Source organism: Alligator sinensis, unplaced genomic scaffold (genome assembly GCF_000455745.1).
Source record: "Alligator sinensis unplaced genomic scaffold, ASM45574v1 scaffold172_1, whole genome shotgun sequence".
NCBI classification, from domain to species: domain Eukaryota; kingdom Metazoa; phylum Chordata; order Crocodylia; family Alligatoridae; genus Alligator; species Alligator sinensis.
In genome coordinates this window covers 1,694,040-1,703,475 of record NW_005842168.1, presented here as the reverse complement: position 1 = coordinate 1,703,475, position 9,436 = coordinate 1,694,040, and positions in this window count along the sequence as shown.

Here is a 9,436-nt window from a genome sequence, read left to right as displayed (position 1 = left end):
AGGAATGGAGCACTAGATAAAGCCACAACCTGAGGCAGAGATGTACCTTGGGAGGTCATTCACTATTAAGCACAAAGTGACTCAGCCTCCAGTAGCTGCAATTCTAAAACCTGTAGCAGGTGGTTTAGCAGCAGTCCAAACAAGCTAATTACATTCTGGCCTGCGTAATCAGAGGCATGGAATACCAGTCAGTAGAAATCATTTCAGCATTTTATAAGGTGCTGTTTGAAGTCACATTTGGCATCTTGTGGTCTGGTCTCATCTTCTTCTGGGGAAAGGAAAAGGACATACAGAGAGAGGAGCGAGGGGGTAGCAGATGGTGACCGGAATGATTCAGGGACTCAAGGAACTCGCTGAGACTCTCCTAGCGTTCTTCGGAGAAGATGCCACTTTAACTGCAGAACAATGTACCCAACTCTCAGAACGGACCTTCTGGAGATCCAGAAAGGATAAAGTCCTGTGACTCTTACTAGTATTTAGGATCCGAGTTCCTATAGATAATGCACTTGATGTGGGACAGCGGGTAGGCTACAGCTAATAATATACAACATGGTGGTGGTGGCAGCAGCAGCATGTAACACAAGGAGGTCATTCCTTTCCAACAGTCTATCATGAGAGGTTGCCATAAAAGCATGAGAGACACCAGACTGGATCAGGCCACAGGTCCATCTAGTCAACATCCTCTTTTCTCAGTGGTAGAAAGCAAATTCATAATGAAAAGAGTATTTCGAGACTTACCAATACTGATCTGTCACCTCCCCCTACAACTTCCAGCAGTTAGCAGCCCAACTCATCCTAGTCTGTAAATTGCACCTGTGCCTATAGGAACCTTTTCCCAGCATGCCTTTCTGTGCCTAGCCCTTTAAATTGGGCTGAGCCAAGCACTTGTAGCCCTAAAGAGACTATTTTGCAATTGGAGGCTGTTACTTGCTGTGCCCTTCTTTTTCTCTCCTTTAGCTGGTAAGTGCTTTTATGTTTTTGCTGTGATGGTGATAGTCTCCCAGCCTCAGTGGGCTATGTTATAAGGGACAGAAGAGAAAGCTATGCAATTTAAAAGTAGATGTGGAGCGGGAGGTGAGGAACAACACCTGAGCCCAGACCCAGCACGAGGGAGGACTTCAGAGAAGAGCTGCTAAATGGGATTAGACCAGTAGCTCTCAACTCTCACCCCTCACTGACTCAAGGAACCCCTCTGAAAATGCCAGTTCTTAGCTTGTTTTTTTGGATGTGGAAAAATAATGGAGCAATCCTGCCATTACAAAGAGCTCAGAAAGATCAGAAGAGGTCAGAAATGTTTTTGATACTATGGGTTCCTATTTGAAATCTCTAGGTTTCTCTCTGGTGAGTCATGTGTTGATGTTTGTACACCACACAGTGCTAATATTGCACAGCACCCTGCATCCTTAAAAAAGATTGTGGGGCACTCTGGGGTGCTGCAACACCCTGGTTGAGAGTCACAGGCTTGGAGCGATTAGTTTTATGTGATCCTGTTGCTTTAATTATTTAAAACAAAGTGCAGAAAATTCCCAACAGGGAAAACCCTGGGATGGGAGGGGGTGGGGGACTGGGCAGTAGCATTTTTCATAGACTCATTGGAGCTTGACCATATGTGAGACACTTGATCCGTCCTTCAGCGACTGCTAGATGTGCTTGCTGGCCCTTGTCACTGATTTCCTGCTTAAGCTTGTGTTTAAACTTGACAGAGTTACCTAATTAGGCTTCACATCTATGATCAAATGTTATTAAATTAGTCCCCTCCCGATCTTTAGTTACAGCTTGGTCCAAAATGCTTGTCAGCTGCTGATGCTTGGGTCCTGGAAGGGGTTGAACCCAGGCTGCAGCACAGACTACTGCTATATGACTGCATACAAACAGGGGATTTTCCAGTATTGCCTCGTGTGGCATCATGCTAATTGTCTGGCTCATTCAGCATGGGAAGCGGGGGCATTGTTCTCAAAGCTGGGCCTCTGTCTCAGCTGAAGCTTCTCCTTCTCCTTGCCCAAAGGGAGCACCCTTGGTCGGTGAATGGCTCCGTAGTGGCTACAGTAGACGGTAATGTTGTCCCTCCTTTGATTTCCCTCCAATACCCTGGCTCTGAAATGACCATCCTCTGGTGCATCCAGCAACAGCATGAGCTGATTTGGAGGGGGACAAGGGGGTGATGGTGGATGCAACACAGGCCAGACCCCTAGAATAGTTGAAAATAAAATGCTTCCCTGCCTCCTGCAGACAGGTGCTGAAATCAGTGCCTTAATAAACCCTGACCTGTTTCCTTTTAAGGTTGACTGGCTGCTGGGTTCATATAACCAGCAACAAACCTGGGAGAAAGGGTTAAATGCCCCGCTCTGATGAAGCCCATTATCTCTGAGCCACTGGCCTCCAGCAGATCAGCTGGTGACAGTGACAGTTCTGTGGCTATAACAACCCAAGGTACATGGCTCATTTATTGTCTCTACTGAAGGTCCTTTGCTAGAACCCACTTGCAAAATTGAAGGTACTCACCACCTTAAATCAAGAAGAGGGATTGTAGTAGTGGGTACAGCTGGATGAGGTGGTTTGGTGCTGGCAAACAGGGTGAACATGTTTTCCTGATGCTGGGATTTGCAAGGGTGGTAACTTGATGGATTTCCCCAGGTTTCCTTTGAACTTCTGAATGGAATGGGAAGTTGCCTTTCAAGATGCATGCAACTGTCTAGTTTTGTTCTGAACCAGATCTGGGCAAACAAGTAAAACAGTAGTCTTAAATGTAGTAATTAAAGAGTTTTGCAGCATAGGAATAAATACTGGAATTGGCACTCTAACTGCATTTTCCACACGTACCAATTGACCGAGATCTAGATGTAGAAGCCAGTACAATGGATTTTCTCTTACGGAATTGGTTTAAGAAATATTCACCTGAGGCACTGGGAACAGCATAGACCTTTTGCGACTCGCTTGTAACATCACGCTGACAGTTCTGGCATAGTCCCTTTCTGTATCCATAGAGAAAGGAGTTTCACATCTGAGGTGTGAATGTTTTTTACAAGTTTGCCATGTCCAGTGTGTTACTAATGGGCCACTCCAGAGATGGAGCGAGGCAGTGATTTCCATGGTGAGAGGGCTGGCAAGTCTGCAGTATATTCAGCCTTACGGGACATTTCTGAGTGATCTTCAGGGACAGACTATGAAATGAGTACTGGTGTATGGTGGTGACAAAGGTGTGGCTACTCACAATGAGGTCTTCATTTGCAAGCAGTGGTCACAATCTTTTAGCCAAGCACAGCTGAAATGGAGCGCTGTTGGCTCCATCTGCATATCCAGAAGCAGTCTAGAATCAGATAAGATCTGTGGCCTGACATTTTCGACAACAAAAGGCAGACAAAGAGGCCACCACTGAAGAACTTTTATCTCTGCCATTTCCTGTTCAGCGTTGGGGTAGCAAGATCTTAGCCAGACCCAGGTACAGAGGGGATGGACCTTAGCTAGGACTTGGCTGGAAACCTTAGCTCAACATTGTGTGTCAAGATCTAACACTGTTGTAACACGGAGGTGACTTGTGTCTATTCTGATGGTAGAGCGACCCAAATCACCTCACTCTGCTCTAGTGGCCTGGATATGTGGGTGGCAGAGCAGAACTGTGCCAAACTTCATGCGAGACCTAGAGCAGATGAAGCATCTCCCCCCAACACACTCCCCTCCAAGCTCCAGTGCTGCTAACAGATGTCACATTTATCCTGGGACAAAGCATATTAACCTGGGACAAAGTGCAGTCATACAGACAATCACCCTTGTTGATTGTCCCAGGATAAATCCTTCAAAAAGATTCCCAGATAAGAGGAAGTAACATTTTATTCCAGGCTATTGCAAAGTACATTGGTACGGTTATCCTACGATCCCATCGATTCAAATGGCAGAAAAATGGCATTGCTTTCAGCTGCTCGCTAAACCCCGAGTAGAAGGGCAATGTGTGTACATGTCAATCCCAGAATATTTTTGTTCTGGGACAAGCATGGGCACAAGTTATCAAGGGATAGATGCAATGTCTGTTCCTAGTCTGAGAGAGAAGATATGATCCTATCTGAAGACAGCCCAGTCTGTTCTCACAGACTTGCCTCTCCACATAGCCTATCTAGTCATCCATACTTCATGGTTGACTACACCCAGTACAGCTACTAAGTCTAAAAGATTTGACATGGAAACATGATCTGTGTCCATCAGTAGAAGAGAAGTGGCTGACTGGACCAATGAAGGCTCACTACCATTCCAAAAACAAAGGCATGTAAAAGAGAGATAAGGAAATCGGAGACTCCTTTCTATTATCAATGTTTCACTAATTTTTTGATAGCATTTTCTTTAAAAAGGTTTCTAACAAGGTGCTGATGTCAGCAGATTGAAAAGTGAGGGCAGGAGTATTTGTTTTGAGCGTAAGAGCAACACTCCTCATTAACGGTTTGTCTGCATAGCGACAAGAGGGAAAGCCAAGGCAAATCCACTAGAGGTGTGAAGTCAATGTACCCAAGTCAAGGCATGTCAAGTTCCCATTCGGATGAAGTGAGGAGGAAAAGTGGCTGTAGCTTAGCCTTCCTAGATATGGCCTCAGACATGCAGGCAGCTGGTAGCAGGGTTAAATTCCCTTCTTATGAAGCTCATTATCTCCAAGCTGCAGGCCTCCAGCAGATCAGCTGGTGACACTGGGACAGTTTTGTGGCTATAACAACCCAGGGTGCATGGTTCATTTATTGTCCCTACTGATGAGTGTTCTCTAGAAGCCACTTGCAGATCTTGAGATCACTTGAGATCACTCAGAAGATGCTCACCACCTTAAACCAAGAACAGGGATTGGTAACCAAGAACAGGGAGGTGACACTGCAATGGATCTAACACTTCCCTTTTAGGTAAGAGGAAGGTGTCTCGGTCACCTGTCCATAGCCTGAAGCTCTGTGGGTACCTTAGGAATATCAGTAAGCAAAATGGGTTAAATGCAGAGACATCACCTCATCTGCCTCTTCTCCCCCGACCAATAGAAGGGCCAGTCCTGCCAAAGGAAAACATTTCAATGCATTAGGGACAGACCAGCAAGGGACAGTCTTGGCTATAAAGCTGGCAATGATGTCATGCGATACCTTTCAGAAGCAGTTCCATAGTGGAGCCTGGCTTCACAGTCCAGCCTATACCCAGAACTGTCCTGCCATGTAGCCAGCTGTTAGCGTGGGCACAGGAGTGCAATACAGCAGTCCAGGATAGGATGTTTTGAGTGCTGAGCCCAAGGGACAGGTCTTACCTGACCCCACCAGTTGCCTGGGATGGATCTTTGTGATGCATCAGCTATGATTCCATTCAGGAAAGTTGAGTCTACCTGAAAACAACCCTGCACACTTATGGATAAAGATCCTAAGGCACTAAATTACACTAGATTGGTTCTCAGATCTGAATGTAGCAAGTCCATAGCAGAGTGAGGAATGTACCTTATTGAAGCAACATATTATGGTGTCAGGTAAAATTAACTAGATTGCACCCATCGTTTGATACATAGGCAATAGCAAGCACCGAGGTGTGTGATTTTTACTGAATGACTTAAACCAATCAAGAGGTGGAGGCCTCATGTTAACAGTGCTTCTGGTAGTAGTGTTTAAATTGAATTTGCTAAAGGCGTTTCAGTTTAAAAAAGGGTGCCGGGGTGTTTAAAGCTTGGCATGTTTTAACTATATTGCCTCTTAAAGAGGATTTTGGCATACAAGGCTCTAAAAATGGGTAAGCCTCATCCTGCAAACAGTTACCCACAGAAACAATCCCATTATAGCCCATAGAGCTACCTCCCTGGGTAAAAAGTCTCTCAAATTGGGGCCTTCAAGTATCACCTGCTTCCCAAGAACATTGTAACACGTGTTGAACCTGACCCTTTTAAATGCAGAGAGCCTGCTCTTAAGCACAAAGTTTATTCAAGCACATGAGTATTTGCAGGACCGGGGCTAATGTCTGCAAAACCCAAATTATTATAATACTGATTGTATTATTACAAATAACCTTTACTTGGCTCAGAGCTTGCTAGGCACTGAAGGCAGCTGGCTCTGTCTCTCTGTGAGTGTGAGGTTGGAATATCAAAATCAAGGTACAGGTGAAGTCTGAAGAGCAGTCTCTTTTGAGCTCTTCTTTTTGTGCTGATCCAACATCTGTTCCCGTGGAAACTGTAACCAGAAGCCTGTAGCTGAGAGCAGGAGTTCTTGTTAGTTTCAGTTGCTGGCTTCCAGTCCCCATTTAGACCTATGTTTCCATAGAAATGGACATCAGAAAGGTGAAGACAGGCTAAGGGTTATAAAATATAGCTGGAGAAAGCTTGATATGGAGAGAATGTGTCTGATTCTTAGAGCAAGGATTGTGGCTGTGTTTGGATTCAGTCTCCTGGGGTTTGTTTCCAGCTGTGCAACAGACTTGTTGCGTGACCTTGGTCAAGCCACTTAACTTACCTTTGTCTCAGATTCTCCAACTATATTAAGAGTCAGTTGCTCAGACCTCCCTCAAAAAAAATAAAAAAGTGGCGTGAGATTGAATTCAAGCTCAGAATAGGGCTTTGAGTCCCACTGCGGAACTGCAAAGGAATACTTTTCATTGCTCTACCTTATTTCTATGGAACCTAAAGGGGGAGGGAGAAAACAAAGTGCTGCAAAGACACCGAGCAGCCAGGCAGCAAAAAGTGAAATCATAAGCCTTAGGTCCTAGTGTCCTGCTGGGATCTGCAATTCCCGTTTCAGAATTCAGCAACTGGACGCTGGTGAAAGTTGGGCTTCCAGAGGCGGCAGGGATCTGGCCCTGAATTATTTAAAATAGTAGCAAGCCAAGCCAGGGAAACCCTTCCCATTAAGCCCAGGTCTCCAGAGTAGGCTTTTCTAGTCTGCTGTCTAAATGGACATTAAAGTCTTGCATTTCCTCACATGGGGTGAATGCAATGATCTCAGGGAGGGGGCTGCTGCCTGGCGGACGATTTTCTTGGACACATGCACGGTCTGACTGCTTGCCAGCCAATTAACATCCTCCTCCTGCCATGCTCTGAAGTTTCACCAGCATGAAAGCCCCCTCGAAAGCCTGGAGCCAGCCCCCCAGGAGGTCAGGATTTTTATTAGGTGGCTCAGTCTGAGCAAAATTGACGGCTCAAGGGATGCAAAAGAAAGCACAAGGTTTGCCAAGCCCTGGTGTGGCTGAGGGCTCTGTGATAGCTGACAGGCCATAAAGGAGCGGGTTCTGGCTTGCGCAGCTTGGAGGCACTTGGGACAGTGGGAAATGAAGGGTCAGGGTGAAATGATTGATGTGCTGAAGCCCTTTCCCATCACTGCCTGGGACGCTCTGCACATAAAGCTGTATCTAGCTCCCTTGTGATAAGCGCATTTGCAGGTGACTGGGGTCAAATTTCCCAATGCAACAGACATCAACCATAAATTCATATTTTTCACACCTCCTCTCCGAGGCTTGGGGAGGATCTTGGTGTTGAAAACAGGGCTGGCTCCCTCCCAACCCAGCCTGTCGATCTGCTTGGGTTTGCAGTGAAGTCATCATGTTGAATTTGGCACATCACTCCAATTCCCCTGGCAACGCCTGATGTCACAGACAGGCTTCTGACTTCACTGCAGCATCCAGCAGTAGGGGAAGCTGGGCAGCCAGGGAGAAAGCTCTTATTTTAGCAGATGCAGGGGAGAATAGGAGATAGAGTACCAAGAACTACCTCCAAGGTTTATGTGGTCTTTGTTAAAGTTGATTCCTTTGTAAAAGCTTTGTTTTAATTGGGGGGGGGGTGTCAATGTTTCAAGAGAAAACATCACACTTAGGATGATGGTGTTTGAGAAACTGGGCTCTCTTCTCCCTCCCACTGCTGCTTTTCACATTTGCTGCTTGTTGTTGACTGACATTCCTACCATGGGTGGGGAAAATGTCCACTCTCACTGCCTCTCCTTCCTGCCCCCATGGCTGGGGGAGGCTGGCAGGAGTGTGTCCTCTGCTAAAAGTAGGAGAAAGAGCTCCTATCTCTGACCCAAACTTGGAAGGAGGAATACTGTTGCCTCTCTCTTCAGGTCTCCCTCTTGCTTGGGTTGGTGCTAGTGGCTCTCCCCAAACTACATGGTGGGGTTTTGCTTGCTGAAGAACCATTCATCACTGGCTTTTCCAGTCCACTGGCTGCAACTAAGGTTTCCTACATGCACTTCCAAAAAAAAAAAAAATTAAAAAAATATATATATTACTTACTGGCACCATAAATAAACCCGCCTACTGCAAGTGACCTCCACCTACCAGATGTGGCCCCTAAACATATGCCACCCTTTCACTCCTCCAAGGACCTTCCCAGGCAACTTGCTTTTGGTGGGGACCCATGGATGTCCATCTTGATTACTGAGGGGGGGGGTTAGAATAAATTGTCACCGCTTGCGTTAGCACTACCATACGTGACAGTGCTGGACTTGTACTTGGATGCCCTGCTGGGCTGGTGGGGGGCAGAAATATTCTCTTGGGAGGAGTTATATTTTGTCTATTAAATCACACGGGGAGTCCCCACCCAAATGGCACAACCAGCCCAGATCGTAATAGCCATTTTACAAGTCCGGGGCAGGGAAGACACTGTTCAAACAAGGTGGTTAGTAAGTGGCAGCCAGCTGGGCTCTGCGATTCCTGCCCAAAGCTTTGAGGAAGCTTGTACCAACAACTGCAGCAAACTAACTTCATTACCCCTGGCTCCCAGGAACTTGCGTTAGTCCTGCTACCAAGCAAAAAGATGACTGGAAACCCCCCTTTTAAAAAATAAAATATATAATTGCATGTAGCTTGTGCCGGGCGCCCCTCCCCCTTCCCTCTTGCTGCTTTGACGACTGGCACGTGCACCCACTCCTGTCCAACGTGGGAGTTTCCCCGGCAGGCTCCCCTGGAGCCGTACCTTGCCCACCGAGCCGCCCTCGCCCTCGCCCCGCGGGGAACAGGCTTAAGTCAAGGAGGAGGGCGCGCAACGCTTGGGGCTGGATCTTTTTTCTCCCCTTGGAAGATCCTTGTCTTCAGAGAGTGTGTGTGGGGGGGGGATGTGTGAGAGACTATGTGAGACAGTGAGTGTGTGTGAAGGTGAGTGTGAGACTGAGTGTGAGGTGTGTGTGTGTGAGATAGTGAGTGTGTGAGGGATGTGTGAGTATGCAAGACAGTAGGTGTGTGTGAGAATAAGTGTGAGTGTGTGTGTGGGGGGTGCGAGTGTGACAGTGGGTGTGTGACATTGTGTGAGAGAGAAAGAGACAGTGGGTGTGTGTGAGTGTATGTGTGTGCGGGCGAGGCGTGAGAGACCGTGAGTGCAAGACAAGTGAGTGTGCGGTGCGTGTGCGTGTGCACGGGGGGAGGGGCGGGGGGGGCGGCTGTTTGCCGGAACAGCGGCGAAGGGGGGAGGGAAAAAAAAAAAAAAAAGCCGCCCGGCCCGGGCGGTTCAAGGGCCCCCCCG